The sequence below is a fragment of the Grus americana genome, chromosome 18, assembly GCF_028858705.1.
Source record: "Grus americana isolate bGruAme1 chromosome 18, bGruAme1.mat, whole genome shotgun sequence".
NCBI lineage: Eukaryota > Metazoa > Chordata > Aves > Gruiformes > Gruidae > Grus > Grus americana.
The window spans coordinates 14143075-14156754 of NC_072869.1; the positions used below are offsets into that span (position 1 = coordinate 14143075).

Below are 13680 nucleotides of genomic sequence, written 5' to 3' on the forward strand. Positions count from 1 at the left end.
TTCCCGGGTTTGAGAGAGCCTCCTCTTTCGCCCCTGATGACGTCCCATAGCAATGGAGACAAGGCCAGTTTGGAGCGAGAGCTACTGGGGAGGGAGCCCCGTTACGCATCGGCACACCTCGAAAGCCACAAAACAAAGCAGGAAGGAAGGCCAAACAGTCATAGGATGATAGGATCGCCCCAGTTGGTAGGGCCCTCCAAAGTTCACCTGGTCCAACCTTTTGTGTGAAAGGGAGCCCAGAGGGGATGATCTAGCACCCTGTGCAATTGCATCTCGAAAACCTCCAGTCATGGGGATTCTACCGCGTCCCTGGGGAGGTTCTCGCAGCGAATGATTGCTCCCACTGTGAAAAATGTCTTGCTTCTATCAAGGTGAAACCTCTCCCGGTTGCTCCCCGTCGTCTCCATGTGACTCTTTGGGAAGAACTTCTGTCCTCTTTGTAGTGGCCTTTAAGTACTGGGAATCTGTGATGAGTGCAGAGGACGAGCATCACAGGACAGCACGAGAATTGTATGACGTTTAACAAAGACATAACGAAAGAGCCCAGGACAGGCTAGGATGTGTGTGGCTGGGGAACAGAAAGGGACCCCGAGGGTCCTGGTGGACCACAAGCTGAACGTAAGTCAGCAGCGCACCGCTGCAGGAGCAAAGGGAAATCGGATCCTGGGCTGCATCTGAAGGGGCATTACTAGCAGAGATAGAGAAGTGATCATCCCACGCTACTCAGTGCTTGTCAGGCTGCATGTGGAGTACTGTGTCCAGTTGTGGTCCTTACAAGCAGAGCACGAGACTCGGTATGGGATGTTTTGGGGGAGGAAGCAGAGGTGGGGGAAGGGAGGGTTCAGGGTGGTACTGGCGGGAAGAAACTTGAGAAAACTAGTGGGAAGATGGGATAACATGGCTGTCACTCAAGAACTGGCGCTTGCCTGACCATGCCCTGCTTCTGATCAGTGCAGCCTGGACTAAAGGATCTCAGGCGGTCCCTTCCAACCCCAACGATTCTGAGATTCTGTGAACAGATAAGAGCAATGTCTCCCGTAAAAAAATACCCTACTTGAAATGTTCTGTGACAGGAAGTGGTTTACGCGTATTTTCTTTTTTGTTCCCGTGGCTGGCTGAGCCTTACTGAAGGCAAGGTAAGCAACATCCACTGCTCTTCCCTTCTCCACCAAGCTAGTTGCCTCACTGTAGAAGGCTACCAGCTTGGTTAAGCGTGCCTTCTCCTTCGAAAAATCCGTGCTTGCTACTCCCAACCACCTTCCTGTGCTACCTATGTTTGGAAACTGCTTCCGGGATGTTTTGCTCTATCATCTTCCCAGGGACTGAGGAGAGGCTGACCGTCCTGGGAGTCCCCTGGATCTTCCTTCTTTCCCTTTTTGTTCCTCTTGCCTGGGAGGAGACAGAAGAGGTTGGGGTGTGTCCTGAGCCACTTCAAAACCTTGCAAGTTCTTGTCAGGCAACTCTCATCTCAAAACAAAGAGCTTACTCGGGGGCACACATTGAGCGGCTCGCACTCAGAAACTTGGACCATTGGTTGGGCTGAGCGACGAGGATGGGATTCGAACCCATGCGTGCAGAGCACAATGGATTAGCAGTCCATCGCCTTCACCACTCGGCCACCTCGTCAGCATGCTCATGCTGCTCATGCTGCTGCTGCTGCTGCTGCTGCTGCTGCTGCTGCTGCTGCTGCTGCTGCTGCTGCTGCTGCTGCTGCTGCTGCTGCTGCTGCTGCTGCTGCTGCTGCTGCTGCTGCTGCTGCTGCTGCTGCTGCTGCTGCTGCTGCTGCTGCTGCTCCTGCTCCTGCTCCTGCTCCTGCTGCTCCTGCTGCTGCTGCTGCTCCTGCTGCTGCTGCTGCTCCTGCTGCTCCTGCTGCTCCTGCTCCTGCTGCTCCTGATCCTGATCCTGCTCCTGATCCTGATCCTGCTCCTGATCCTGATCCTGCTCTTGCTGCTCCTGCTGCTCCTGTTGCTCCTGTTGCTCCTGCTGCTCCTGCTGCTCCTGCTGCGGCTACCACTGCCGCTGCTCCTGATCTGGCTGCTCCAGCTCCTGCTGCTGCTCCTGCTCCTGCTGCCTACACTTTTTGATACTGTTTGACATGGGAGAGAAGGAGCCAGGCTCCAGTTTTTGCCTTTTGGGACTGGTCCGCTCTTGCGACAGCTGGGCTGAGCTCCAGGGACCTTTGGGAAATAGGTCTCAGGATTCACGTCAGAAAATGACTGAAGAGCAGAGCCCCACGCTCCTTCCCAGGAAGGAACATGGGAGAGTGATCCCGGAGTGGCTCAGCACCTCCAGAGGACGTGGGCCTGACTTTGAGATGAAGTTGTCACCAGCCACGTCCTCCTGACATTCTGGAAGAATACCACCAGCTCATATGGACAGGACTCACTCACACTTGACTGGAGGTGCAGGCTTGGCCAGGCTTGGTCATGGTGTCTCTGTGCTGTTCCCCCTGGCGCTCACCTAGGATCCCATCACAGGCTACTTCACTCCCAGCACAGCTAAAGGTCAGGAATGAAGAGGGAGCTGAGGGGCACCAGCCCTACTGCACGCAACTCCTCTTTTTATCTGCCAGAGCTCCAGTGCTGCAGAGAGTTGAAACCATTGCACTGGTCCCCTGAGCCCAGACCTCTCTGTGCCTCGAAGGTCAGACCCTGAGCTGGGGGAAATGGTGCAGAGGCCAGGCTTGCTGTCCCTGGTGGCTAAGAGAAAGGTGAGTACGGGATTGTGCCGCGTGGGATGGACACCGATGGCAGGGCCCGGGGAGCCTCTCTGGGCTCTTCCGCCTGCTTAATTCCTGTCCTGGACAAAAGGGGAGCAGCACACAGCCTTGGGGGCTGGGACCAGAACCACCTGCACCCTGGTCACTCCGAGTAGTTTCTCCAGCCCCAGCCCACCCCAGGGGCCTGTAAAGACATTTTTCGCAATGGGAACAATCATTCGCTGCGAGAACCTCCCCAGGGACGCGGTAGAATCCCCATGACCGGAGGTTTTCGAGATGCAATTGCACAGGGTGCTAGATCATCCCCTCTGGGCTCCCTTTCACACAAAAGGTTGGACCAGGTGAACTTTGGAGGGCCCTACCAACTGGGGCGATCCTATCATCCTATGACTGTTTGGCCTTCCTTCCTGCTTTGTTTTGTGGCTTTCGAGGTGTGCCGATGCGTAACGGGGCTCCCTCCCCAGTAGCTCTCGCTCCAAACTGGCCTTGTCTCCATTGCTATGGGACGTCATCAGGGGCGAAAGAGGAGGCTCTCTCAAACCCGGGAACTATGGAGAAAGCCGTGCTTTTACCAAGGGAGGAACTCTTGTGGGTACTCAGCTGGTTGGGATTGGAGAAGAGGGGAGAACGAAACATGACTCTCGTGCAAAGCTGATGCCCAATGTCTTTAATGAGAAAATCAGAGGAAAATGGGAAAGGCGAGCGCTTGAGCAATGCACTTTGGAGGCTGCGTAAAGCTCAGGGAGGTGCTGCCATCTGAAGGAAAACGTCCACGCCGGGGGTGCTTCTTTCCCAATTCCCCTTCAAGGCCCTGCAATCGTGTCTCACCTGGACGCATTGCTACGGAAGGAAGGAGGAGGTATTTCCTGGGGAGCACAAGGCAGAGCAGAGCAAGAGGGGGAAAGAGAGAGGCTTCCCTGGGAAGAGACGGAAGGCCAGCGCCTATGCCTGCGCTGGCCCTTCCTCCAGGCGGAGCGGTGGGAGCTCGGCTCCTCTGCAGCCCGTGGCCGTGCTCTCAGGGCTGGCTCCAGGGCTTTCCTCGAGGCTCCTGGCGCTCGACCACGGGCTGGCAGTCCACGGGCTTCAGCATAAAAGATTGCCCCGTCCCAGAGGCCCGCAGAGCCCACGGCCCAGACCGGACCACCCAAAGCCCCCCAGCCCCAGGAAGCCCCCAGAACCGATGGGCACACTGCCAGCGCTGAGAGAGCTCCCCACGGCAGCCGACGCGCTGGATCCCACGGCTGTGCTCTGAGGGAAGGAGCTGAGGATTGGGCCCGGCAGCGTCACCGTCACTGGCGAGGGCTGGATCGCAACGCTGGAGTCGGCGCACCGGATGACGCACGGCTCATTGCAGCTGTTGGCAAGCGGGGTCGGGCCGCAGGCGGCTGGCAGGCACGGGCTGTAGCACGACATGTCTTGCGGAGGGAGGCGACCCTGCAAGACCGGGAGGGAGCACAGGGCGCTAGCTGTCGGGCCCTTTCGGACCCCCAGCTTGGCTCCTCTGAGAACAAACAGTGCCCGGGTAGGGCCAGGTCTCCCTCTGGAAGGTTCCTTTGCGAGCCAAGAGTGACCAAGGCAGGCCGCTGCACTATGGATGGGGCTGGGGAAGCACCTGGTAACTGGTTAGGCGGTACTGGTCGTCCAGCCTCAGACTTCAGCAGGGTCACTGCTACAAAAGAGCCCAGCTGACTCCCTCGCGGAAGGGAACAAAGCCTTCCCTCTTCCCTCAGCGACTCACCCACCAGCAGAGGGAAGCACAGTGTATTTTCAAGCCTGGACCACGTACCAGAAGGACCACGCACAGAAGGGAAGCAGTCCCCCTGACAGCAATCCTACCAGCGGGAAGAGAAGGAGTGAGTTCAGACTTACCAAGTTCACCGTGGAGAGCAAGGGAAGAGCTGTGGATGGAAGGGCCCGGAGTGGCCCAGGCTTTTTATATGGTGATCCAGCGCCTCAGGAGACCGGGAACACACCTTCTTTGTGACGCACGTTAACAAACAGCCATCTGAGGCTTGCAAAGCACAGCCAAGAGGTGAAGAACTTGTCTCTTTCATCTGAAAGGTCTGGCTTGTATTTTCCTATTGGGTGAGAGCACAGGGATGCATCAGATGCTGGCTCCTCAAAAGCAACGGTCATTTGAGGTCCCATGCCAGTTCCCAGGTAAGGGTTTCTGTAGCTCCAGGCCCTGCGTGTGGGTTGTGCACATCCCTGCTGGGGAACGTGACTACCACTCTCAGTCAGGCCTTCAGCTGTGGAGCACTCCTGGTGAAGGCCACCCACGTGGGTCTCCTGTTGAAGGGCTGAGGCTGACCCTGAGAAACGCAAGGCCCCGCTGGGCCACGGAAAGGCTCAGCAATCAGCCGAGCCCCGACTGGGTGCCTGTCCAGCCGAGGGACACGGAAAGGAGGGGACTCAGATGCCCAGAGGTGGTTGGAAGGTGAAGGCCAAAGACGGACCCTCTGTGAGATGGAGAGAAGCGCCACTGTGTGAAGGGATGAGGGCACTGGGACCATTCCTAGAGTTGGCCAGGTAGCTCTGTGGGGGCCTCAAAACAAAGAAAGAAAGGGGAAGGGGGGGAAAAAGAAAGGCTCTAGTTCTATGGACATCTGTCAATTCTCATTCTCAAAGTGGGTAGTCAGCCCCAAGGCTGCAAGGTCAAAGTGGCTGAGGAGTGAACTCATGGGCATTTGGCTGAGGGTGCTTTTCCCTTTTCGTTGCCTTGCCAGCCCCGGGAAGGACCTGTCCTCTTGTGGCTGCAGTTCAAAGCAGAAGGCTTCTTGCGGAACAAGGATGGGCCTGTGCTGTCCGCTTCCTACCCTCAGGTGTTACCACATGCCTGCTGAGGGGGGGTGGATGCGTGTGCCCTCTCCTGCTGCCTCAGCTCTGCTCAGGCGCAGCAAATGCCAGGCTCCTGACGCAGTGGAGGAATGCCTCCCCACCTTTCCCACACCCAGCAGCGGGGCAGGGTGGCAGGCCAAGGAGAAGAGCAGCCCAGCGACGGTACTCGCTGCCTGCTGTAGCGCAGCTGTGACGGGCTGTGTCGTGCTCCCGTCTGGTGGCAAAGGAGGCTACGTGAGGAGCGGAGCGTCTGTCCTGGCGTCTGCTCCTCTTTGCACGGCCTCTCAGTTGCCAGAAGGGAGAGCAGAGAGGGAGGAGCAGCAAGGCTGTACTCAACTGCTCTCCTTACTCATCGCGGCCTTTGGCATTTGCTGGTGCACATCAGTAGGTTGAGCGCTCATCCACTAGTGCACCGGCCGGGAACAGAGCAGCCATAGGGCAGGTCCCCCCATCTGGGGAGTTTCCCTCGGGGCTGGTTCCTGCCGGCAGCTTCCCCCGTGCAGATTGCCGTGGGCCACCCGTGCCTCTTCTGCAGGGCTGGGCCGCGTCTCAAAGGGCCACCTCTCGGGGGTTTGGGGGCTGGAAGAGATAGGCAGCCACTTCCCTGCCCTTCAGATGAGGACACGCTGTGGGGTCGAGTGCCTCGCAAGTTCCTCACAGAGCCTTTCAGCAGGGAGCACCACTGGCTGCTTTGTCAGTGCACTTCCAGGTCCGCCTGGAAAAGAGGCACGGCTGGCTGCCTCCCACCCTGGCGCCATACTGACTCCTGGGACCCGTTTCTGCCTGTGCGGAGTGAGCACGTTGCTGCCGTCAGCTGTGGCACTGGGTCGACCGTCCCAGCAGGAAGGCGCAACGGCCCCAAGAGCATGGCTCTGCTGGAAACGACGGCAGAAGCGAGACAGAGCCATCCGTCCTTTGCAGGAGAAGACAACATCCCCCTTCCAAGACCCTTCCCCCAAATGGCACGGCCGCCCTTCTTCCCAAGCAGCACGGGCTGTCCGTGGCTTTTTCCAGGCAGCTCTCAGGGCTGGTGACATGTGCCTGGCCTCCAGAGCTTTCCAGACCGCCACAGTCTCCTCTATGTCTCGTAGGGTTGCAGGGAGCACCATGCGGTGCCGCTCAGTGGCTGCAGCCTCCGTCCGGTGGTCTGTCACACCGGTCTGTCAAAAAAGCAGGCTCCCCAGGCCCTGGACACGTAGGGGCGGCAACTTTCCTCAATTTGCTCTGTGCTCCAGAAACGTCCGGGAGCGGGAACGTCAGGACACGTCCGTGCTGTCCTCCTCAGGCTGCTGTTTCACCAAGGAGCGTGACAGGATTTCAAAGAGTCACCAAGTGGTTGGGCAAGACACGAACAGCCGTGACAACACCGTACAAAAAGCTGCCTTTCTGCAGGAATGCGGACATGAGGTTGTGCTTAGGGTCCTCTGCACGTCTTGAATCCATTTCCCCCAGAGCCCCTGATGCCAGTGCATGGATGATTTGCACCGAGGTGGAGCTGAGGTCTCTCGTAGTGCCTCAGCCCTTTTTGGTGACTCACAGATGACTCCGAGGTGGTCTGCTGGTGCCACCTTGCAATTAAAGGGCCCTGAATGTGCCAATCGGTCCCCGAGCCAGGGAAAACAAGCCAGAGCCTCTGGGTCAGTGACCTGAACAAGCCACCCGGCAATGATGCAAAGATGAGTGTTGTCTGGGAAGACTGCGCCAAAGCAAACAGGTCCACTTGGCGATGGCTCGCTTTCAGGCACGAGTCAGCAGGCTCCTTCCTCGCTCTCGAGGGCCACGTTGAGCCGTCGCTTCTCCTCAGGAGAGCAGTAGTAAAGTCCTGGCAGGCAAGGCAAGGGCTGCGCAGTTCCCAAAGAAAACACTCTGGCCGCTGCTGACCGAAGACAACAGCTGAACTGCTGGGCTCCCTTTGCATGACTGGAAGTGTGTGCATCTCAGAGGCCCGAGGGGAGCAGAGATCTGCCACCGAGTAGCCTGATCCACCCCAGCAATGGCCTCCGTGTCGCCATCCCTGCGCACAACGGGTTTTCTCTCCAGACCGCGGGAGGGCCTTGTTTGACCGTCACCTTCCAGTCACCCCGGGGATCTGAGTCTCCTCCCTTCTCTGTCCCTCAGCGGAACAGCCATCCTGCAGAGGCTTGGCTGGGCTCTGAGCAACCCCAGAGCCTGCAGGCACTGGTGTTGCTCAGGGTTGGCCTCAGCCTGTCAAAGAGAGGCCCTTCTGAGTGGCCTTCAGGCGTGCTCCACAGGCAAAGTCCTAAGCAAGTGGTGGCCACGCTCCCCAGGAAGGGCAGGACGCACACAACACCTGCTCATGGCCTGAATCTGCTGCAAGGCTTCACCAGCAACTGGAAGGAGACCTCAAACGAGCCTTGGTCTGCGGAAGAAACATAATTGCTCTCAGCAAAATCACTTCAGTGCTTCAGTGCAAAATCACTTCATGCTCAGGATGAAAAGGGAGTCAAGCATTTCAGGCAAAGGAGGCTTGTCTTTCATCTACCAGCAGAGCTTTGAGAAGCCAAAATTGCTGTTTCTCAACATGCTTCATGTTGGTGTCATTCTTCAGCTCCCCTGGGGCTCTGGGCCGCAGTATAAAAGTGTGCCCAGCTCCCAGCTCCTCTGTCCTCCCCTCGTGCCTTCCTCTGCTCTGTGAAGTTGGTAAGTCTCAGTTCATTTTGCCTCTTGTCTCCCCGGTTGGCAGGACAGCTGTCGTGGAGAGGGCTGCATGCATTTTGCCTCCCTTGTCCTCGGTGAATGGTCTAGGATGTGAGACAGGGCGTTGGTGGGTTTCTTTGCCAGCCGTGCTTCTTTCCAAGGCTCGGGACGTACGGCCAGCGCTCTCTAACTAACCAACCAACGGGCACTTCCTCCACCATCCACAGTTCAGCAATGCTCCTTTTGCATTATTGGCACGACGAGGAGCTTCCTCAGGAGAGCTAGTCCCACCGTAGATGTCTTCTTCCATAGCGGCTGCTGTCTGCAGGAGCCCTGTTGCATTTTACTCAGACATGTCCCCTCCTGAGAGAAGTGGGTGAGAGGAGCCTGACCCGACTTTGAGAATGAGAATTGACAGATGCCATAGAACTAGACCCTTTTTCCCGAGTTCACTTTCTTTCTTTGTTTTGAGGGCTGACACAGGAAGCACCTGGCCGATCCAGGAAGAGGGTGCCTCTTCCCTTCACACAGAGGCGCTTTCTCTGACTCAGGCCACAGGGTCCGTCTATGGCTCACCTTCCAACCACCTGGCATCCAGTCCCTCATACCGTGTCCCTCGGCTTCCAGGCACCCAGTCGGGGCGCCTTCCCTGCCAAGCCTTCCGTGGCCCAGCAGGGCCTGTTTCTGAGGGTATCCTCGCAGCCCTTCAGAGGAGACCCACGTGGCAGTGGCCTTCACTGGAGGCTAGCAGAGTGCCTCCAGAGGGTAGCACGTTCCCTGCAGGAGTGGCAAGGCCAGCAGGGGTACAGCTACAGAAACCCTTACCTGGGAACTGGCATGGGACCTCAAATGACCGTTGCTTTTGAGGAGCCAGCATCTGATGCATCCCTGTGCTCTCACCCAATAGGAAAATACAAGCCAGACCTTTCAGATGAAAGAGACAAGTTCTTCACCTCTTGGCTGTGCTTTGCAAGCCTCAGATGGCTGTTTGTTAACGTGCGTCACAAAGAAGGTGTGTTCCCGGTCTCCTGAGGCGCTGGATCACCATATAAAAAGCCTGGGCCACTCCGGGCCCTTCCATCCACAGCTCTTCCCTTGCTCTCCACAGTGAACTTGGTAAGTCTGAACTCACTCCTTCTCTTCCCGCTGGTAGGATTGCTGTCAGGGGGACTGCTTCCCTTCTGTGCGTGGTCCTTCTGGTACGTGGTCCAGGCTTGAAAATACACTGTGCTTCCCTCTGCTGGTGGGTGAGTCGCTGAGGGAAGAGGGAAGGCTTTGTTCCCTTCCGCGAGGGAGTCAGCTGGGCTCTTTTGTAGCAGTGACCCTGCTGAAGTCTGAGGCTGGACGACCAGTACCACCTAACCAGTTACCAGGTGCTTCCCCAGCCCCATCCATAGTGCAGCGGCCTGCCTTGGTCACTCTTGGCTCGCAAAGGAACCTTCCAGAGGGAGACCTGGCCCTACCCGGGCACTGTTTGTTCTCAGAGGAGCCAAGCTGGGGGTCCGAAAGGGCCCGACAGCTAGCGCCCTGTGCTCCCTCCCGGTCTTGCAGGGTCGCCTCCCTCCGCAAGACATGTCGTGCTACAGCCCGTGCCTGCCAGCCGCCTGCGGCCCGACCCCGCTTGCCAACAGCTGCAACGAGCCGTGCGTCATCCGGTGCGCCGACTCCAGCGTTGCGATCCAGCCCTCGCCAGTGACGGTGACGCTGCCGGGCCCAATCCTCAGCTCCTTCCCTCAGAGCACAGCTGTGGGATCCAGCGCGTCGGCTGCCGTGGGGAGCTCTCTCAGCGCTGGCAGTGTGCCCATCGGTTCTGGGGGCTTCCTGGGGCTGGGGGGCTTTGGGTGGTCCGGTCTGGGCCGTGGGCTCTGCGGGCCTCTGGGACGGGGCAATCTTTTATGCTGAAGCCCGTGGACTGCCAGCCCGTGGTCGAGCGCCAGGAGCCTCGAGGAAAGCCCTGGAGCCAGCCCTGAGAGCACGGCCACGGGCTGCAGAGGAGCCGAGCTCCCACCGCTCCGCCTGGAGGAAGGGCCAGCGCAGGCATAGGCGCTGGCCTTCCGTCTCTTCCCAGGGAAGCCTCTCTCTTTCCCCCTCTTGCTCTGCTCTGCCTTGTGCTCCCCAGGAAATACCTCCTCCTTCCTTCCGTAGCAATGCGTCCAGGTGAGACACGATTGCAGGGCCTTGAAGGGGAATTGGGAAAGAAGCACCCCCGGCGTGGACGTTTTCCTTCAGATGGCAGCACCTCCCTGAGCTTTACGCAGCCTCCAAAGTGCATTGCTCAAGCGCTCGCCTTTCCCATTTTCCTCTGATTTTCTCATTAAAGACATTGGGCATCAGCTTTGCACGAGAGTCATGTTTCGTTCTCCCCTCTTCTCCAATCCCAACCAGCTGAGTACCCACAAGAGTTCCTCCCTTGGTAAAAGCACGGCTTTCTCCATAGTTCCCGGGTTTGAGAGAGCCTCCTCTTTCGCCCCTGATGACGTCCCATAGCAATGGAGACAAGGCCAGTTTGGAGCGAGAGCTACTGGGGAGGGAGCCCCGTTACGCATCGGCACACCTCGAAAGCCACAAAACAAAGCAGGAAGGAAGGCCAAACAGTCATAGGATGATAGGATCGCCCCAGTTGGTAGGGCCCTCCAAAGTTCACCTGGTCCAACCTTTTGTGTGAAAGGGAGCCCAGAGGGGATGATCTAGCACCCTGTGCAATTGCATCTCGAAAACCTCCGGTCATGGGGATTCTACCGCGTCCCTGGGGAGGTTCTCGCAGCGAATGATTGTTCCCATTGCGAAAAATGTCTTTACAGGCCCCTGGGGTGGGCTGGGGCTGGAGAAACTACTCGGAGTGACCAGGGTGCAGGTGGTTCTGGTCCCAGCCCCCAAGGCTGTGTGCTGCTCCCCTTTTGTCCAGGACAGGAATTAAGCAGGCGGAAGAGCCCAGAGAGGCTCCCCGGGCCCTGCCATCGGTGTCCATCCCACGCGGCACAATCCCGTACTCACCTTTCTCTTAGCCACCAGGGACAGCAAGCCTGGCCTCTGCACCATTTCCCCCAGCTCAGGGTCTGACCTTCGAGGCACAGAGAGGTCTGGGCTCAGGGGACCAGTGCAATGGTTTCAACTCTCTGCAGCACTGGAGCTCTGGCAGGTAAAAAGAGGAGTTGCGTGCAGTGGGGCTGGTGCCCCTCAGCTCCCTCTTCATTCCTGACCTTTAGCTGTGCTGGGAGTGAAGCAGCCTGTGATGAGATCCTAGGTGAGCGCCAGGGGGAACAGCACAGAGACACCATGACCAAGCCTGGCCAAGCCTGCACCTCCAGTCAAGTGTGAGTGAGTCCTGTCCATATGAGCTGGTGGTATTCTTCCAGAATGTCAGGAGGACGTGGCTGGTGACAACTTCATCTCAAAGTCAGGCCCACGTCCTCTGGAGGTGCTGAGCCACTCCGGGATCACTCTCCCATGTTCCTTCCTGGGAAGGAGCGTGGGGCTCTGCTCTTCAGTCATTTTCTGACGTGAATCCTGAGACCTATTTCCCAAAGGTCCCTGGAGCTCAGCCCAGCTGTCGCAAGAGCGGACCAGTCCCAAAAGGCAAAAACTGGAGCCTGGCTCCTTCTCTCCCATGTCAAACAGTATCAAAAAGTGTAGGCAGCAGGAGCAGGAGCAGCAGCAGGAGCTGGAGCAGCCAGATCAGGAGCAGCGGCAGTGGTAGCCGCGGCAGGAGCAGCAGGAGCAGCAGGAGCAACAGGAGCAACAGGAGCAGCAGGAGTAGCAAGAGCAGGAGCAGGAGCAGGATCAGGAGCAGGATCAGGAGCAGGAGCATCAGGAGCAGGAGCAGGAGCAGCAGCAGCAGCAGCAGCAGGAGCAGCAGGAGCAGCAGTAGGAGCAGCAGGAGCAGGAGCAGGAGCAGGAGCAGGAGCAGGAGCAGCAGGAGCAGCAGGAGCAGCAGGAGCAGTAGAAGCAGCAGGAGCAGGAGCAGCAGGAGCAGCAGCAGCAGCAGGAGCAGCAGGAGCAGCAGGAGCAGGAGCAGCAGCAGCAGCAGCAGCAGCAGCAGCAGCAGCAGCAGCAGCAGCAGCAGCAGCAGCAGCAGCAGCAGCAGCAGCAGCAGCAGCAGCAGCAGCAGCAGCAGCAGCAGCAGCAGCAGCAGCAGCAGCAGCAGCATGAGCAGCATGAGCATGCTGACGAGGTGGCCGAGTGGTGAAGGCGATGGACTGCTAATCCATTGTGCTCTGCACGCATGGGTTCGAATCCCATCCTCGTCGCTCAGCCCAACCAATGGTCCAAGTTTCTGAGTGCGAGCCGCTCAATGTGTGCCCCCGAGTAAGCTCTTTGTTTTGAGATGAGAGTTGCCTGACAAGAACTTGCAAGGTTTTGAAGTGGCTCAGGACACACCCCAACCTCTTCTGTCTCCTCCCAGGCAAGAGGAACAAAAAGGGAAAGAAGGAAGATCCAGGGGACTCCCAGGACGGTCAGCCTCTCCTCAGTCCCTGGGAAGATGATAGAGCAAAACATCCCGGAAGCAGTTTCCAAACATAGGTAGCACAGGAAGGTGGTTGGGAGTAGCAAGCACGGATTTTTCGAAGGAGAAGGCACGCTTAACCAAGCTGGTAGCCTTCTACAGTGAGGCAACTAGCTTGGTGGAGAAGGGAAGAGCAGTGGATGTTGCTTACCTTGCCTTCAGTAAGGCTCAGCCAGCCACGGGAACAAAAAAGAAAATACGCGTAAACCACTTCCTGTCACAGAACATTTCAAGTAGGGTATTTTTTTACGGGAGACATTGCTCTTATCTGTTCACAGAATCTCAGAATCGTTGGGGTTGGAAGGGACCGCCTGAGATCCTTTAGTCCAGGCTGCACTGATCAGAAGCAGGGCATGGTCAGGCAAGCGCCAGTTCTTGAGTGACAGCCATGTTATCCCATCTTCCCACTAGTTTTCTCAAGTTTCTTCCCGCCAGTACCACCCTGAACCCTCCCTTCCCCCCCCTCTGCTTCCTCCCCCAAAACATCCCATACCGAGTCTCGTGCTCTGCTTGTAAGGACCACAACTGGACACAGTACTCCACATGCAGCCTGACAAGCACCGAGTAGCGTGGGATGATCGCTTCTCTATCTCTGCTAGTAATGCCCCTTCAGATGCAGCCCAGGATCCGATTTCCCTTTGCTCCTGCAGCGGTGCGCTGCTGACTTACGTTCAGCTTGTGGTCCACCAGGACCCTCGGGGTCCCTTTCTGTTCCCCAGCCACACACATCCTAGCCTGTCCTGGGCTCTTTCGTTATGTCTTTGTTAAACGTCATACAGTTCTCGTGCTGTCCTGTGATGCTCTTCCTCTGCACTCATCACAGACTCCCAGTACTTAAAGGCCACTACAAAGAGGACAGAAGTTCTTCCCAAAGAGTCACATGGAGACGACGGGGAGCAACCGGGAGAGGTTTCACCTTGATAGAAGCAAGACATTTTTCGCAATGGGAACAATCATTCGC

At 57.7% G+C, this 13680-nt stretch overlaps 2 non-coding genes across 2 annotated transcripts; one reads left to right on the forward strand and one right to left on the reverse strand.

Annotated features, from left to right (window-relative positions):
- Positions 1-1544: 1544 nt before the first annotated feature.
- Positions 1545-1626, reverse strand: TRNAS-GCU (transfer RNA serine (anticodon GCU)). The gene has a single exon. It is a non-coding gene; the product is annotated as a tRNA-Ser (tRNA).
- A 10754-nt stretch (positions 1627-12380) lies between these two features.
- Positions 12381-12462, forward strand: TRNAS-GCU (transfer RNA serine (anticodon GCU)). Its single transcript has one exon. It is a non-coding gene; the product is annotated as a tRNA-Ser (tRNA).
- Positions 12463-13680: the final 1218 nt, after the last annotated feature.